Here is a 17,844-nt window from a genome sequence, read left to right as displayed (position 1 = left end):
GGCTGAAGGAAGAGGCGCATGGTGGAGCCATTGACGCGGTCTGGGCTTGGGCCGCAGGCTGTCCTGCGGGGGCTGAGCAGGGCCAGAAACTTCTGGAGAGATCCCACTTTGGGGACCTTCTGTTCTGGGCATGGATGAGTAACTCTTCCAACCCTGGCAATAAAGTGGGGAAGGAGACAGTAAATAAGCAATGGGCAAAATTAAAACCAGTAATGAGCCGTATGAATATTGTGGTGTGATAATGTTGGAGACACATTTATTTGGAGCACTGCATGTTCTGGGAAAACATAATGGCATTGTGGTTGTGTGTCCTCGTTTTCCTCCGCTGAGCTTCCGCTCCCTGGCCCTGGAGGCTGTAAGCACCCGCACCTGTGCCCACATGCTTTTAAAACCTTGGCAGGGAGAGGCAGGCCCAGGCCAGGGGGAGGCCGGGGTTCCGGGCGCCTTCCTGGCGGGGAGGCCTCTGAAGGCCAGGGAGGCGGCCCCTCGGCCCAAAGTCGACCAGAAGGCTGCCCAGGACCAGGTGTCGCCCCTCGTCATGGGGGTGCTGTCCTGAAACTTCACTCCGAGGGGATACCCTGCACACAGGGGCGCCTCGTGGGGCTGAAGAACGCGCTGGAGATGGTTTGAACCTGTGACGCCCCAGAATTGCCTCCTCCTCCTCTACCTGGACGTGCTCAGCAGGACTCACCACCCCGAGATGGAGGGAACAGCTTGCTTCGCCCTCAGAAGAGGACCCAAGGCCTTAGCCAAAGGGGTCTTGGCAGAAACCGGGTTAGCAAGAGACACTGGCCTGAGGTGGGGACCGTAAGGAGCCAGTTTCGGGGAAGGGAGCCCCGAGAGCCCAACCAGCCTACAGGAGAGCCCGGGGGCTGGGGAGCAAGGTATGGGCCTGCGGCGGGTGCCACGGAGGATTGGGAACCCCTGAGCCGTATTGCCAGGACGGCCAAGACGCCACCCTGCGCGCGGCTTGGAGGCTGGAAGAGTGTTGCCCCGAGGTGACAGCGATGGCTTGTCCCCTCCGCGGGTGGGCACGGAACCTGGCTGAGACCTGGGTCCTGGGGTTCTCGGCCCGCGCTTCGCGGCCTCCCTGCCGTGGGCAAGGCCGCTTCCGCGCCCGCCCCTGGCCTCTGAAGTCACACCGCAGAAGGCTTTTGTGGGGGCGGTTTTCAGCGCGATCTCCTTAAAACTGGGTCATGGGGTTTGAGGCCGATCGACGTGAGGAAATGCTGTGCGGTTGGCCGTGTGTCTTCAGCGCACGCGTGTCTGTGAACCAAGATACACACGGTCTGCAAGAGAGAAATAAGTGGAGCTGTGCAAGGTATTCATTCGTATCTTACACACGCACCCTCCACGCGCCCTCGCCACGTCCACGGACGGAGTAGTTTGCAGGAGCAGTTTTGACCCAGCGGGACGTTGACCCCGGGCCGCGTGCAGACCCACCTCCCGTTGTGCGTGCTGGGATTCCACTGTGGCTAGGAAGCCCCAAAGTCCTCGGAGCCATCGTTTCCGTTGGAAGAATGGGAAAAACAGAGCCCAGAGTGGGGAGGTGTTGGTGCAAGACCCGAGGGTAGAGCTGCGGGTGGGTTCCCTGCGTGCACCTTCCACCTCCTTTGACCCCATTGCTTGAGCATCGTTTCCGGCTCGCCTGGCCTCCCCAGCTCCACAGCGAGCTCTTCCCTGCCAGGACCGCAGGGCTGCCTCCCCTCGTAACCACGATTCTACGAGCTGAGCTGAGCACGTAGTAGACACTCAACTAACAGTTGCCGCCTCTGCCCCAGGTGTGTTTTGTGGACTTCTCAGAGGCCCTGTCCCGTAGCCCTCTTCTAGCGGAGCACTGTGTGTGTGTTTGTGTGTGTGTGTGTGTGTGTGTGTGTGCACATGTGCTTGTGAGTGTTGGCAGGGCCCCTCCCACCCACAGGGCCGGGGGGCACGGGCAGGTCCGCGGATGCCCACAGAGGGACGCTTCGCACACATTGCAGGCAGCATCCTGTGGGGCTGGGCCACGGGGCGGACTGTCTGGCCCACTGGCCGGAGACTGAGCTCATAATTGCCATCAAGAGGGAATTGGCTCTTTTAAGACAAATGCTTCCAGATGCCAGGATCACTGGGTCCATGTTACTACCCAGATGGGTCTGGGTGGGAGCCAGAAACGTAACAGCGGTTGATAAAACCGGAGAGGTGGTTAATCATAAGGTAGCCAGCCTGGGCACGTCCCTGGAAGGTCAGGCTCGCTGCGGGACGGCCTGCCAGGGCTGGGCGTGTGCCAGGGCCTCAGGCAACTGGGGGGCTTCCCCAGCCCACACGCTCCCGGCTCTGGGCATTCTGCTATTGTTGCCGCCAGCAGGAACCTGCTCCCAGATAGGGCCCGGCCATGTGGGGTTTGCAGAGCCTCTGACAGAATCAGGATTTCTCCGGCGATTGCAATTGACGACCTGTTTCCTGGTCGCCGGGAAGCCTTCGTGGGCAGGGACTGTGTTGACACGTCTGCTTCCAGATCCAGCTGGAACCAGTTGAAGCAAATGAAAAGCAGGGCAACTAAGTGGAATTGAACCTCTGGGAACCTCGAATGGGCCTTTTGCTTAGAGCGTGATTTGGGGCGTTTAAATATTTTAAGGCTTTGGGCAGATGATCTCACGTTCGAGGGTGCTCTTCCCCCAGCACCATGTTAGCAGGGCTGTAAACCAAGGCTGTCGTTGCAGGCGCAGTCGATGGTGTGCGCTCCGAGTGGAGCCCCGAGAAATGTTGTGAGTGATGAGCCATCCTGATGGGTCACGTCTCTCGCCTGGATGACCCCAGTCGTGTGGCAAAGGGTTTCTCTGCTTTATTCCTGCCCCTCTAGAGCTTTTTACCCACATCGTAGCCAGAGTGATGTTTAAATGTAGAAGATAGTGTTGGTCCCTGCGTGAACTCCTCCAATGACTTCCCATTGAATTTATATTTAAAAAAAAAAGGTATAAACTCTTTATTGCCTACAAGATCTATGTGAAGTGGCCCTGCCTTCTCCAGTCTCATCTATTGTCCACTGTGCCACCTGGACTCCTTCCTGTTCCTCGACATGGCCTGCCTCGGGGCATTTGGCCTTGACCTTCTCTGTGTCTGCAATGTTCTTCCCAGGTTGAACCATGACAGGTACCCTCTGGCCACCAGCCATCAGCTCAGGTCTCAGCTCTTCAAAGAGGTTCTTTAAAGCAGGCACATTCTAGTTGTTTTCCTTCCCACTGTTGTATTTTTATTTCCCTCAAAGCATTGGCCGCTTTCTGAAATTATCATTAGGATGCTTTAACTGGTTTACTGTGTGACTCCTTCTCAAAAAAACAGAGGTTCCCTGAGAGCAAGGCTTTGTCTGTTTTGTTCATTGCCATGTCCCTAGCACCTAAGACAGTTCTCTTAGTAAAAGCGAATTCTCCATAAAAATAGGATGAGCAGATGGATGACTGGTCAAGATAGATGAATGGGTGAGTGGTGGGTGGATGGATGGATGGATGGATGGGCAAATGGGTGGATGGGTGGGTGTATGGATGAATGGATGGATGATGGACAAGTGGGTGGATGGATGAATGGGTATATGGGTGAATAGATGGAGGGGTGGGTGGTGGGTGGATGGATGAATGGATGGATGGACAGATGGGTGTATGGGTGAGTGGATGGACAGATGGATGGATGGGTGGGTGTATGAGTGATTGGATGGATGGATGGATGGGCAAATGGATGGATGGATGGGTCTATGGATGAGTGGATAGATGATGGACAAATGGGTGGATGGATGGTTGGATGGATGGACAGATGAGTGTATGGGTGCGTGGATGGACAGATGGATGGATAGGTGGGTGGGTGGCTGTATGGGTGAGGGAGAGAGAGGGCTTTGTGACCCAAGAGGGGTTCAAAGTTTCCAGGTGGACATCATGACAATAGGATTCCTTGAGAGGGTCAAATAAATCGACAAAAGATCAAGCCAGAGCCATTTTGTCATTAATGCTTGTTTGTACAAAAAGGGCTAATTATTGGGAACTCATGAATTGTTTTCCCATGGATCTTTTTTTCTCTCCTCGTGTTCAGGGAACAAGCAACTAGAAATGAATTCTGGATGAGCAAACTTTGATAATGAACTTTGTCTTCTCAATGTAACGTTGCAATAGTGACTACCAATTTTCTTTTCTTTCTTTTTTTTTTTTTTTTGCCAGATAGTTCTCCTGTTGCTAAGCAGGACACCCATTTGAAGAAAATACTTGGTTATACAACTAAAAAAATGGACTCTCACAAGAATGAGTTTTTCATTGGAAATGGTGTATTTCATGAGAGCCACTGATGGCTAAATAAAGACTAAATGTGCTTGTAAGTTATTTACTTTAGCAAATTCCAGGCAAGATGCATAGCTACATACAATACTGATGATTACGGGGAATAATTTCTTTTTACCAACATTTATTATTCGTTGATAATAAACATTAAAAAAAAGCTTTTGGAGGAACATTTAGAAATGTGTGAAGGAGAGTACTATACCCACGCTCTAATCCTCCCTCTCTGAGGTGACTATCCTAGCTGACTTTCCTTTCTGTCTGCTTTCTGTCTACATACGTAAAAATACATGTGCATTTTACACCATTTTAATTATCCTCTATATGCACTTTTTATTCCTTTTTTTTTTTTTCCAGTTAAAGTGACATCCCATATATTTTCTCAGGTCATTTAAAAACTTTCAGGAATCATTATTCAATTGTTCCATAATATTTAATTGTACGTATCAGCATTATTTAACAGAAATACAATGTGAGTCACATATGTGATTTAATTTTTTTTTATTTTAAATTTTCTAGGAGCTACCTTGCACAAGTAAAAACAAAAAAACAAGAGAGGCTAATTTTAATCATACATTTTACTTGCTCTCATATATGTAAAATTCTAGAGTTCCAAATCTAGTCAGTATGAAAATTGAGATATTCTTTTGGACTAGATCTTTGAAATCCACGTGTATTCGGCATCTCAATTCAGCTCAGCCACACTGCAGTCGTCCAGTAGCCACACGTGGTACGTGGCTACTACGTTTGCCAGCCTTGGCCTAGCCTATCAAAAATTAGGAGTGTGATCGTTTATAAGAGGGATTTTGCACTAATTCCCACATTCCAGCTTAAAAGGCCATCTTCCAGGAATAAAAGCAGCCTGAAATTAGAGTTCTAGCTATCTTCTATCAGGTCTCAAGGTGATTAATTCAGTTTGATAGCTACAAGATATAGCCTCAATTCCTCAAAATGCTAAATGAAGTGGAAAGATGTTGAAAACAATGTTTTTCAAATTATGCATTTGATACCATTTTGCCTCTTTTCAAAGATGATTTCCTAGGCTCTAATAGAAGCTGATGTCTCCTAGTATATTAAGATCATATTCAATACAAGGCAAATGAACTGAATTAGGTCGGATGGTATTGATTGTTATCAGTCCAGCTTCAGTTCCGGGTCCATCCAGGTCTCTAGCAGAGTCCTGGGTCCCCCAGGGAAGCTCACTTTGCCCCTCCTGCCACTCCTCCTCATATTGGAGAAAAATGCCCATCACTTGGCTCAACAGGTAAACCTGGGCTCAACTGGGGCTACACCATTTTCAGACGCAAGTTTAAAACGTGTTCCTGAATCAAAGGAATTTGAGGGGAATCCAACCGATGCAACTGGTTCTCAAGTGATGTCTTGTGGCAGAAGCATCCTGGTTGTGCAGAGGAACAAGATCTCATGAAGGGAGAGGGGGAAGGAGGACAATCCCCATCTGGAGGGACCCTCCCGCCTGATTACGGCGTCCAGCCCAGCAACGCAGAGCCCATCTGCGCTAATGGAGTCCTGGTGGCTTATGTCCAACATGGGTCCCTCCAGAAGCTCTCACTGGCCGCCTTACGTTGTCAAGCTTGGTGGGTCCTGGGGACACACCAGTGAGTCAGACCGTGTGCCTGCGACAAGGTGATTCTATGGAGGAGATGGACTGCAAACCCCAAGCTACGACTTCTCTCCTGTGATGGGAGACGCGCCTGGAATGATGTGTGCTGCATATCTGGTTGGGGGTTCGGCCCTGCTTCCAGGGACACCCTCCAAGGTGGCTTCCTGGAGGACAGGGCTGAGCAGCAGTGTGACTTGAGGCCACCTCCTCCTCCTCATGCCTCTGGGGATTGAGTGTAATAAAAGTAGCTGCCTCGTGGGCTGATGGGGAGAAAATGGGATGCTCTTTCTTAAATACCTTTGTCACATAGTCTGCGACACAAAGCAGTGAGTCCCTGAGTGTTGGCCACCATGACTGTTACGGCTGCTGCTGCTTTATTAGACGGTGGGCAGGTAGGCAGGGGCCACATGATAGAGCCTGGCCTGCGGGTGCTGGGGAGATGTTTGAGGCAGGGGAGAGGTGTGTGCAGAGCTGCAGTTTGGGATGATTGCTCTGCTATAGGGGCTGCAGAACTGCCTAGTGAAAGGGGCCTTGAGCTGCCATCCAGGTGGCAGTGGCATCTAGGGGACTCGGCTTTGAGCTGTATTTGCATAGCCAGGGTGTTGCTTTTATTAGATGGTGAGTTATGATCAATAAAAACCAGCATGTTTTAAAAGACACGTTTATGTTTCATTTAATGCTTTCTTTCTGTTTGTCCTTTCTTCTCCTTGTCATCGTCAACGTTGTCATCGCTGTCATCAAAGGGTGTGTCCTGGAAAGACAACGCCGTGGGGGAGTTGGGCGCACCCACTGTCCTGCCCACTGGGTGGGAGACAGAAGGCTGTGTGGGGGTGTGAGGGGCAGGAGAGCAGGGAACAAACCCCGAGGGACGATATAAAGTGGCCTTGACTCCCACCCCATGGAGGTCCCCGCAGCCCGGCCCCAGTAGTGGTTCCATATTTACACAGCCTCCTCCTTCTCCTTTATCTCAGTCATCAAAAGTTTAAGGAGATTTAAAAACCACTGGGGTGTTATGCATAAAATACAACCGCAGGTCACTGATGGAATTCATGCCCAGGTTCCGCCGAGGCAGGGCCGGAGCCCACCCCTCCAGGGTGTCTGGGCTGTCACTCTCCCCATTCGTCTTCTTGATTGTAAAAATTAAACACATGCACAGGAGGGCTTGGGAGACAGAGTTATGGAGGATATAAAGTGCTTGACAGCATATAAACTTGGCTGTCCCGCAGTGGAGCACCCAACCACAGTGGTGCCGAGAGGGGCAAGAGGGGCTCCTGAAGACGGGGGCGCAACAGGCCCTCGCAATGGGAAGAGGAGGCAGAGAGGGGCTGCCCGCCGGGGCCAGAGCTCCCGAGAGGGGGGCTGACACCCTGCCCCGCTGGCCCCTCTCCACCCAGGGCCGAGCGTTCCCCTTGCAGGACGTAGCACAGAAGGGGGTAGGAGCCACATCTGCGGAAACAGGTGTCAGAGCAGCTGCCGGGTGCCGAGGCTGTGGCAGGGGCTCCAGTGCAAAAGGCGGAGGCGGGGGGCGGCCAGGTCCCCCCTCGCATGAGTGTGAGCCACGGCCTGGTGTTCACCTTGCTGAGCGCAGCGCCTGCAGGCTTCAGGGGACATGTGGACACACCGCAGCTGGACAACAAACCCAGAGCTGTAGGTACGCGTAGGCGAGGGGCAAACACGCATCTAGGAAGCAGGGAGTCCCGGCCGCAGGGGCTCCTTCCTGCCAGGGGCTGGGGGGTGGGGGACCCCCAGGAGGCCACTCACCTGATTGGGATCTTGTGCAAGGGCTTGGCACCTTGTCTGCTGCGGCTCCTTCCCTTCCTGTCCTGAGACACCTGCTGGGACATCTGGGGAACGGGGCGCTCAGCATCCCTTAGTGCCTTTTGGAGAAACATATGTGGTCTGAGGCTGCTGCTGGGGCTGCCTCGGTCAGTGTGAGTGCGGGGGGGCCCGGGGAGAGCACAAGGTGAGAGCAGAACCCGCAAGGGCCAGCGGGACCAAAGCGTACCTACTCCCGGCTTCTCGCGCTCGGCATTCCCAGAACACCCGGCTTTCTGCACGGCGCGTCCCAGTCTCAGTCCCAGCTTCTCGGACCCACAGAAAGATACTAACCGGATAATCGCACAATTATTTAGTTTTCAATCCGGGCAGAACGTTGTTGCCTGCAGTAGGAAACGACCTCCGCCGGCGCCTTCTTTCTCCTGAGACTTGTCTGTGCACCTTCCAGGGAGGCCCCTGGATTCCATCGTGGGGAAGCCAAGGGAGGAAGCGAGTGGCGTGGTCCGGGGCCCACTAAGGTGCAAACACCAGCGGGCACCTGTGGTCTCCGGCACTTCCACGTCTTCCGCCTACAGGAAGCCGGAGCGCCCTTTTTTGGATGTTTATTGAAAGGTAATATGGAGACTGAAAAGTGCCCTGATGCCAAGGGCCCAGCTCCATCGACGGAACACACCTTGGTCACTGGCACCCAGATTAAGAACCAGAATGCCAGAAAAGCCCCTCACGCTTCCCCCAGCCAGCAGCCTCCAAGGGTCTGTCTCCCCACTGTCCTGAGTCAACTCGCTGGGCAGGTGACCGACCGCTCTCTGCCTTCCCTCCTTCTTCAACCTCGTGTCCCGGAGAGTCACCCCTGCCATTGTGTGGGCTTTGCTGGTGTCTGACGTGTCTTTCCGCCACGTCTGGCCAACCCTGGAGAGGTGGAGATGGCCTTGACACCTAGGGGACACAGTCCCTGATGAGGACCAGCAGGTGTGCCACCTGCCCTCGGCCCCGGCCCCTTGGGCCCTGCCACCACCTGGGAGCACATGTCCCCGGGGAGCACTGCTACCCTGGGAGAGGAGATCTTTTGTGCAGAGAAGGCCTCCCTCCTGTTGCTACATCCCAGCCCCCTTCTCTCTGCAGAGGAAGCACCGTTGAAAGCCTGACTCTGGGGCCAGACTCCCTGGAACTGAATTGCTGTGTGACCTTTGGTCATTTGTCAAGCTCTCTGTACCTCTAATGTGGGCTCGATAGTAAACAATGGCTCTGACTTTACGTGGTGGCAGCCAGGGGTAAGTGTGAAGGGCGGGCATCATTATTGGACCACCACCCGCGTGGGGACACGGATCAGGGCTTTCCTTCATGGGCAGAGGAAACAGAGGCCTAGAGAGAGGAGTGTCACTTAGGGATTCTCCTAATGACTTTCCTAACCCGGACCTTCAGGTTTCAGGAAGAGACGACGATGACGATGAAATCCTTACAAAGATGGGACATGGGAGCTGAGTGCCCTGTTGTGTTCCAAGGACCCTGGTGTCCTCTATTGCACGTGGCCCCTGAGGCCATCCCACCGAACCAGATGCCCAGGGAGACCTGGCCTCGTTATTCCCACTGGATCCCATTTCCGAGGTCAGATAATTGAGATACCGGAAGACCACAGTGCCCCAAATGGCCGCCGTGTCTAGAGCCTGGGAATTCTGACTCCTGATCCTTTGTTGCTGTTATTACTCTAGTTCAGAGGGTTTAAGACTGAAACCTCAGTCCCCTGAAACTTCTAGACTGAACCTTGGCATATTTTAAGGCTGAGCTCCAAAACCCCACTTCTCAGCAGCTCTGGGCTCTTCTCACTCTTGCCAGGGAACTCTGCCGATTAGATGCCGACATATCTTCATTTTTTTTTATTTTTGAAGATTTTATTTATTTATTCATGACAGACACACAGAGAGAGAGAGGCAGAGATATAGGCAGAAGGAGAAGCAGGCTCCATGCACTGGGAGCCCGACGTGGGACTCGATCCCAGGACTCCAGGATCACACCCTGGGCCGAAGGCAGGCACCAAACCGCTGAGCCACCCAGGTGTCCCTACATCTTCATTTTTAATAGAATATTTCAATCATGCTTTTGAAATAGCAAAAAAAATAATGTTCTCGTGTAGAAGAAACAAACAAGTATAACCTATGGCTTAAGTTTCTCTAGTTAAAGTTGCTCTAGTTTAATTTTTTCCCTTTTGAGCTTCCTGGCAGCCAGAGGGAAAGGAAGGCTGGCTAATAGCGAGAAGCATGGCCCTCTTCTGGGGCTTGCTGAGCACGATGGTATTATTGTTATTATTCTTTGTGGTTGTCTCTGTCCCAGGGAACTTGTATAACTTAGCCGGGGGTGACGACCTGCCTCCTGGAAGTCTCTCTGTTGAGCACTGGGAGCTGACGGGAGTGGGGAGCTGCATGGTGGACAGGCGGACCGCACCTGTGGGTGGTGGACGGAGCTGACACAGGCATGGCGCACTCTGCACCAGGGTGGTGGTCCTCGTGGCCTTCACAGTCACTCCTCCCTGGTGCCCCCAACCAGCAATCATCCCCCTCGCTCAAGAAGGGGGAAGGTTATTTCTAAAACATACACAACCCTTGGCCCCACTCCAGGGGTCCCGACTGTGACCTCAGAGCCGGAAATTTTAGAGGGTGAAGTTTCCAGAACCACGTGTTTATATACACCTGTTACCTCCTTCCAGGTAGCAGAGCAGGTGAGGAAGCTCCAGTCCCCGTGTCCAGGGCCTTGTCTGAGCTCTCAAGTCGGAAGGAAGGAGGGCGGGAGCTAAGCCGGGTCCTCTCAGTCCCCTGCCATCATTCCTTCGCCTGCTTCCGGGCCTAGTGAAGGGGATCCCTCACCCCACAGCGACGACCAGGTGGAGGAGGACCGGGTTGCTGAGCGGGGCAGGCGGTAGTTGGAAGGAGGACGCTCGATGGTGCCCACCTCATGAGGGTGGATGTTTCTTTTGAAAGTTCGGGTTCTCATTCAGGAGGTTTCCTCCCAGCGGCCGGGGCGCAGGCTGCTGACAGAGGCTCCCGGTTATTCGAGGCTCCTCGGGAGCCAGGCAGCGTTCTCTCAGCTCCGCTCCCACATCCTCCCAACACCCTCTGAGCCACATGCTACTACGACGCCCACTTTTTGGAAGAGGAAACCGAAGCACAAGAGTTGAACTTGGTTGATCAGGACCAAATAGCTGGGGGCGGGTGATATAATCGGGGTCTGAACCCAAGTCGGAGGGAGGGGCTGCCCGCAAGGTGAGGCTCATATGTTTTCCTACTTTTATTTCCTACCTCGACTACAGACAGTTGCAATGTTTATGTTGCCCCAGGTCAAATAGTTCCAGCATTTTTTTTTTTTTTTTTACCATTTCTGTAACTGGTTTCATGTATTTTCAAGTTTCAGCTCCTATTTTGTTCCTGAACTGTACAAATGATTTTTTTTTTCTTTTGGTGGCCTCGGGCTGTGATATGGGAATATAGGGCAATCTACTCTAGGAAAGTGAGCCGCCTCCTTCTACCCAGGTACCCTCCCTGCCCTACTCTCCATTATGCTGGGGATGGCCATTCTGACTTGAGTATGAGCTAGAATCCAACAAGCAGAGGCCTGCTGTTGGTCGAGGTCTAGTGCCCGTGGAGGCAGCTCTGAGGGTGGACTGGGGTACATGAGAACCACAGAGCTCGTGGGATCCTTTCTCTGAGGATCCTCCTGCTTGCCCACTAACAGAGGCCTCTCCAAACGCCCCATGTGGACTCAATGCTTAGTCCTGACATGTGCACAGAGGCACAGACTTGCCAGCTCTCTGGCCAAGACCCTGTCTGGGATATGCTTTCCTCCAGCAAGTAGGAGAAAAAGACCATGGTGGAGGGGGGGTAAGAACTTGGCTAGAGAAAAAGAAAATGAGGCATCACTCTTGCAACAGAAGACAGCAAGATTTCTTTGGTTGTTGGAGCAAACGCTGATTTCCATATAAAGGTCTGGTGGCGCGATGGGGGAGGCCGAGGAAGGGCAAGCTGCGTTGTTATTTTTGTGTTCCTTTTCTTCTGGAATGGGAAGCAGGCCAGGCCGGGGACCGGATCCTTGTCCCTCGCCTTGTGCACGAGAAGGACACGCATACATCACAGAAGGAGGCGTGTGAGCAGGTCATCTGTCTTGGGGGGACTGATTGTCCACGTGGCCAGGAAAAGGTCAGGAACCTGTGGGTATTAATTAATCCAGCCGTCCACACGGCCTTCCATGTTTATTAGGGAGGGCCATGGCATTTGGCTGGAAAGATGGGTTTTAAAGATTGGTGCTTTATTAAGAGGCCAACATCTGCTTACTGTTTTGTGAGGATTAAGCGTTCCTTTGTAAGGCTGTTGGGAGCGGGTGTGGTGGGTAACACAGGTTGATGCTCCTTTCATCACTTGCTTGCCTTATTCCTGCCAAAACCGGTCGTCCTGTTCCATCAACACCGAGCTCCCAAAGCGATGAGCTCTTGCTCCTTTCTTGCATGGCCAGGGGTGCCTGGGTTGCCCTCCCAGCTAGAGCAGCACAGCGTCTACTGCTAAATCCAACGACTTATGGGTGACCTGCGGTGGCAAGGTGGGGGGTGTGTGCTGATAGACCTGAGGCCCCGTGAGGGATGTGTTGGCCTTGTCCAGCACTGGCTCAGGGCCCAGGGTGCCCATAGACACTCAGCGTTGGAGCCCAGCCAGTGAGGGCCACCCCTCCTGACATGCGCTCAGGTGCCCATGGCAGACTACCAGGAGCGTCCTCTTGGCCTGTGAGCCACATCCTCATGCGGACCTCCCCATCCCAGTTCTGCGTTCTGAGGAATGGTTAACTGCATTCGCTGTGGCTCGCCCACTCTGACACAGGGCCCCTGCTATGCCCTGGACGGACACCTATAAATATTTGCGTGTCTCTTGAAGGCTTGGACCGAGGAGGATTTAGATTGCAGGAACACAGATGATGTCACATCCTGACTTGTGTATCCGATTTGTAAAAGCTCTCAGCTGTTGCCACAGCTCCAGGTGTTCCCAGCCTCGTCCTCTGAGCTCCTCGGAGCTTCTGTGGTCTCCCCAGGACCAGGAGCCTTGGAGGGGGTGCACACGCTCCAGGGCCACCCCAAGGCGGTTTTATGGGACATAGAGAAAAAACATGCTTTATTTAAATAGCTGTACAGGTAATTTTGTTGTTACGGTCTCTCCGTATAGGTAATGTTCATTTTATTTGATGGTGGCCATTTAAATCTCCTTTGAAAAAAAGCGAGTCCTTTCGAAGGAGAAATATTAAGTAATGGGCTTACTGACTGGGATGGTGGGGGTGCGACAATGACGGTGGAGAATGGGCAATGCAGGGGCCACTTTCAGGTGCCTTCTCGGTAGAGCAGGCTGCTCTGGGTCCTGCATTTGCCTCCTGCAGCTGCCGGACCTCACTCAGGGTTCGTGAACCCCCATTTCCACATCTGTGGTTGAGTCGGCCTCTTATGCCACTGGATGGATGAGATTTATGGATGCGTAATAAGAAGCGCTACTGGGACGCCTGGGTGGCTGAGTGGTTGAGTGTCTGCCTTTGGCTCGGGGTGTGATCCTGGGGTCCTGGGATCAAATCCCACTTCAGACTTCCTGCACGGAGCCTGCTTCTCCCTCTGCCTGTGTCTCTGCCTCCCTCTGTGTGTCTCATGAATAAATAAATATAGTCTTAAAAAGAAGCTTTACTATATTGTTGTTATTTACATGAGTATTTATTAAAAGGCAACGACCACGTGGTGTGCTCCCACTCCAAGCCAACGCCTTGCCAGGCACTGAGTAGAAGCTGTGCGGGTGACCACCCCCTGGCAGATGAGAGACCAGCAGTGCCCACATTTTAAAAATGAGGCCTTCAGAGATAAAGAGTTAGGGATTCTCACCCTCCTCATACCGGGAGAACAGGGAACAAACAATGAAAAGACAAATATTCTCTAAATATTTCTACAGAATTAATTAAATTTGCATTTCCAAATGCCGGCTTAGCCCTGAATTTAGCTGTCTCCTGTTCTTATGGAGCTTATAGACAGAATAAAAATATCTGTCCAGCAGAGTATCTTTAGCCCACGCCCTGCTTTCTAGCATTCTCGCCGCAGAGCAGTTGAGGAACTCGGCCTTTGGAAAAGAAGACGTCAGGGGCGCCCAGGTGGCTCAGCTGCTTACGCGACTGCCTTTGGCTCAGGTCATGATCTCAGGGTGCTGGGATGGAGTCCTGCATCGGGCTCCCTGCTCAGTGGGGAGTCTGCTTCTCCTTCTCCCTGGGTGCTCTCCCTCGCTCTCTCAAGTAAACAAAGAAGAAAGAAGAAGAAGAAGAAGAAGAAGAAGAAGAAGAAGAAGAAGAAGAAGAAGAAGAAGAAGAAAAGAAGAAGAAGAAGAAGAAGAAGAAGAAGAAGAAGAAGAAGAAGAAGAAGAAGAAGAAGAAAACGTTAATGCTGATGACAGTTTCCTCCAGGCTATGGGACTCCTACAAGCACATTTACTTTCTCCTTTTTCTCCTTCCTCTTCTTGAAGACTCTCCTGTATTATCCCAAAGGTCTACAGGCCTCCTGTTAAAATCAGTAAACACAGATGGAAATTTCAGCAGAGATCCCCAAACTATGAATTCGCTGTGACCATCTCAGGGGTCTGAGAGGCCAAAATTATCTTCCTAATAATACAAAGGCATTATTTGCGGTTTCATTTTGCGCCCAGGGGGCGGTGAACTGGCTGGGGCTATAGTGGGAATGCAGGGAGCGGTCCCCAGGTGTCCCTTACTGCCACGCGTGTGCAGGGACCACAGAAGCCACTTCCACCGAAGAGGGCGCTCCCTGCGGTATGTGCACTCGGCATGCTGCTGTTCGGCCCTCACGAGGAAGGGAATTCTGACTCGTGCTACATACAACCCTGATGAACCTTGACATATGGTTGAGGTGAAATAAGTCACAAAAAAGAGAAACCCTGTGCGATCTGAATCCTTATAAAGCAGCTACAATAGTCAAATTGGTCTCCGGAAAGGTAGGATGGTGGTTACGGGGGGTGGAAGTCAGGCGAGGAGGAGGAAAGGAGGAGTTAGTGTGTAATGGGTAGAGTTTCCCTTTGGCAAGTTGGAGAGAGTTCTGGAGTCGGGCGGTGGTGATGGTTGCACGGCGGCATGAAGGTACGCAATGCCACTGAGCTGCACACGTCCGAATGGGCAAGATGGTACGTTCTATGTGATGTGTTTTCTGCCACAATCAAAAATAAATGTATACATACAGGCATAAATGCTAATGTTTATGTATTATTCAATGTAATACAGAAAAGATTCTGAATTTGGAAAAATGAAGAATATACTTGCTGAAGCATTGAAAGCTATTAATTTTATTAAATCTCTGTCTTTGAACACAGGCCTTTTAAACATTCCGCGCGATAAGATGGAGCGCTCAGAGCAATCCTGCCCCACGTCGAAGCCTGTAAGGAGAAGCACCTGTTCAGTCTGGTGACTCGTGAGCTGGACTGGCTGCTTTTTTTTTTTTTCTCCACGGAGCACCCTTTTTACTTGAAAGAACAACCGATAGACAAACTATGGTTATTCAAACTTGACTATTTGGCAGACATTTTTCTGGAAAAGGAACAAATGAATCCTGTCACTTCCAGGAAAATAACTGACAGTATTTGTTGCCAGTGATAAAAATTCAAGCTTTCAAGAATTTTGAAAAACTTGTATCAGCCACCGTGAGCTTGACAGCTTTCCAATACTTAAAGAGATACTTAATGAATGTGATTTTTTTTAATATTGCATAATACATGGTGTCGGCGTTGGAAGATCGGCACATCTCGTTGAACCGGTATTTTTTAAGTGACCAATGCTTGTGGTTACATAATCACGCAAGGGTAAGCCATTCAGTCAAAGGAGAAGGTAACTCAGTGGGTCTGAATGTAACACAATCGCAAAGAGTTCACATATTTTCAGATTCCACATTGCAACTAACCTTTAAGAAACTACCAGTAAGTGCGTTTTGGTGTAGTATCAAAGAAGATTATCCACAATTATCTGAAAGGGCTGTGAACACACACCTCCCTCTTCTAGCCACAGAGCTGTGTGAGATCAGATTTTCTTCATCGATTCGAACAAAAACAACATATTGCAACAGACTGCATGTGGAAGCAGGCATGGGAATCCAGCTGTCTTTTATTAAGCCAATCACAAAAGATGCTTTGCAAAAATGTACAATGACGCCACTCTTGTCACTAATTTTTTGAACATATTGTTATTTTCTCATGAAAACATTCTAGATATGTTTGTATATAATAGACTTACTGTTCTTTTTAAATAGATTATTAAGTGAATAGATTAAAATTCTCTTAGTTTTGATTTCTAATGGCTCACCTGAACAAAAGCATTCGGGGGCTTCGCTAAGCCTCAGAATATTTACGTTCTGAATATTAAGAGTTCTGGGACCAGAATGTGTGAGACTCATTGGTCCCGGCCAGCCGTTCTCAACCCTGCCTGTGCGTAAGAATCACCAGGAGCTTGTGAAGAATTCCTACGTCCGTTTCCACCCCGAGCTGATTCAGCCAGAATCTTTGGTGACAAGGGCTCCGGCGTGGGGCGTTTTGCAAAGCTTCCCCGAGGAAGATTGTACTGGGCATTCGAGGCTTAGAATTAGGTCGCGAAGCCACGCCATGTGGCTACCACCTGACTGCTGCGTCAAGGATAGAGAGTACCTGGATAAAGACCAGTGCCTCGTGATTTGGTCAGTGCTCTGTATTGAGTTAATACGTGACTCTACCGTAGGCAGGTGCAGTGTCCAATTTAAGTAGGCGACATTGTCTCATTGGGACACCTCTGTCCTCCACTTCAAGTGAGCCGTCAAGGCGCCTTTAAAGCATGGCGTGCTGTTTGTCTTCTGGGTACCACCGTTCTTTGTACCGGCCGTTCGTCTGAAAACGTTTCTCTGTCTCCTGACACCCCCAATCCCAATGCCACCGTCGGTTAGAGACCAGGCCTGGCCGTGGAGCCCAGTTAACTGAATTCGGGGATCTTGAGGTTCTTTGGATTGGGGAGAATCTTTGTCTGGTTGGCTGGTTTTGCCCCACACCCATCCGACGGCATGATCTCGGCCACAGGTGATGGGGCTTTACGTTTGCTACTGGTCACTTTATTGTGAGGTGGAGTTCTGGGCCCTTGGCCTAAAAGCTGCAGCAACAACAGATGAAAGAAAGGTTGGCCTGTTTCCTTCTGACTCATGAGGGCAAACTCTTTGCCTTCTGAGTGCCCACCGGCTGGGGTGGCAGGGTGGGATGAGGAGAGAGGGCACCTCTTTAGGCCTTCGGCAAAGGAGGCGGAGGGGTACGAGCAGTGACATGCTTTTGAAAGCCGGGTGGAAGCTGGATGGGCCACAGGCTGTTCTTCCGTCACCGTGAGATTTCGGTGGGGATCTCTCTCTGCGTCTCTCACCTGGGTCATCTTGGGCTTCCGTCCTCTCCACCTTGTTCGCTTGTGTGGGGCGCATCTATACTCACTTGGCCTTTTAACTGAACGTGGACGACGGATTCAGGTTGATAAGCACCAGACTGACTCCCCGCCCCCCACCCCCAAGGATGGGCCCTGTGGTTGCATGTCTCCCATCATGGTCACTGTCCCTCACATCCCAGCCATCTCAGTAATGGGGGGGTGGGTGGGCAGGGTAGGCGCACCTGCTCAGAGCCCCCTCTGTGCCCCCGACACCCCTTCCCGGGACTTGGAAGGCTCATGGGTAAGAGAGTTGGCCAGGCGAAGAGGGCAGGGGACCGGACAGGGAGGGTCCCAGCTGGGCCGACCCATTTATTTTGTATTCAGACATATCAAGCATACAATTACTGTGACCGTAGTTATAAACCTCATATTTGAGAGTCTTTTTATGGGTCACTTAGGATAAAGTACTTATACAACAGCAAGTGCTTGGCTAGGAGTTTTCTCCATGCTTCAGGAGGTGAGTTCAGTGGGAACAATGCACGCAGATGCCCTGCACTCCAGCCCTCTCCAATGGATAATCCTGGTGATGCCTCTGACAGCCGCGCTTTAGATTTTGATTTATGTTCTTCTAAAGCTAAAATCAAAGATTCCATCTAGTGCTATTTTATGGCAGCCGAGATGATGAATGGCGGAGTCTCTCAGCCCAACGAAGCTGCTGTGTCTTTG

General features: G+C 51.5%; 1 protein-coding gene across 3 annotated transcripts in view; it reads left to right on the top strand.

The window, feature by feature from the left end:
* LOC112928460 (uncharacterized) overlaps window positions 1-17,844 on the top strand; it is a 497,089-nt gene that overhangs the window by 478,248 nt on the left and 997 nt on the right. For all 3 annotated transcript variants that reach the window (XR_012000051.1, XR_012000056.1, XR_012000053.1), the window contains exon 4: window positions 15,069-17,844. This exon is cut by the window's right edge and continues 997 nt beyond it. The gene's annotated coding sequence lies outside the window, so the exon portion shown is untranslated. The remainder of the gene's footprint in view (window positions 1-15,068) is intronic.

The sequence above is a fragment of the Vulpes vulpes genome, chromosome 1 (assembly GCF_048418805.1).
Source record: "Vulpes vulpes isolate BD-2025 chromosome 1, VulVul3, whole genome shotgun sequence".
NCBI classification, from domain to species: domain Eukaryota; kingdom Metazoa; phylum Chordata; class Mammalia; order Carnivora; family Canidae; genus Vulpes; species Vulpes vulpes.
Note: the sequence above shows the minus strand (reverse complement) of the source record. Positions and strands in the feature narration are given on the sequence as shown.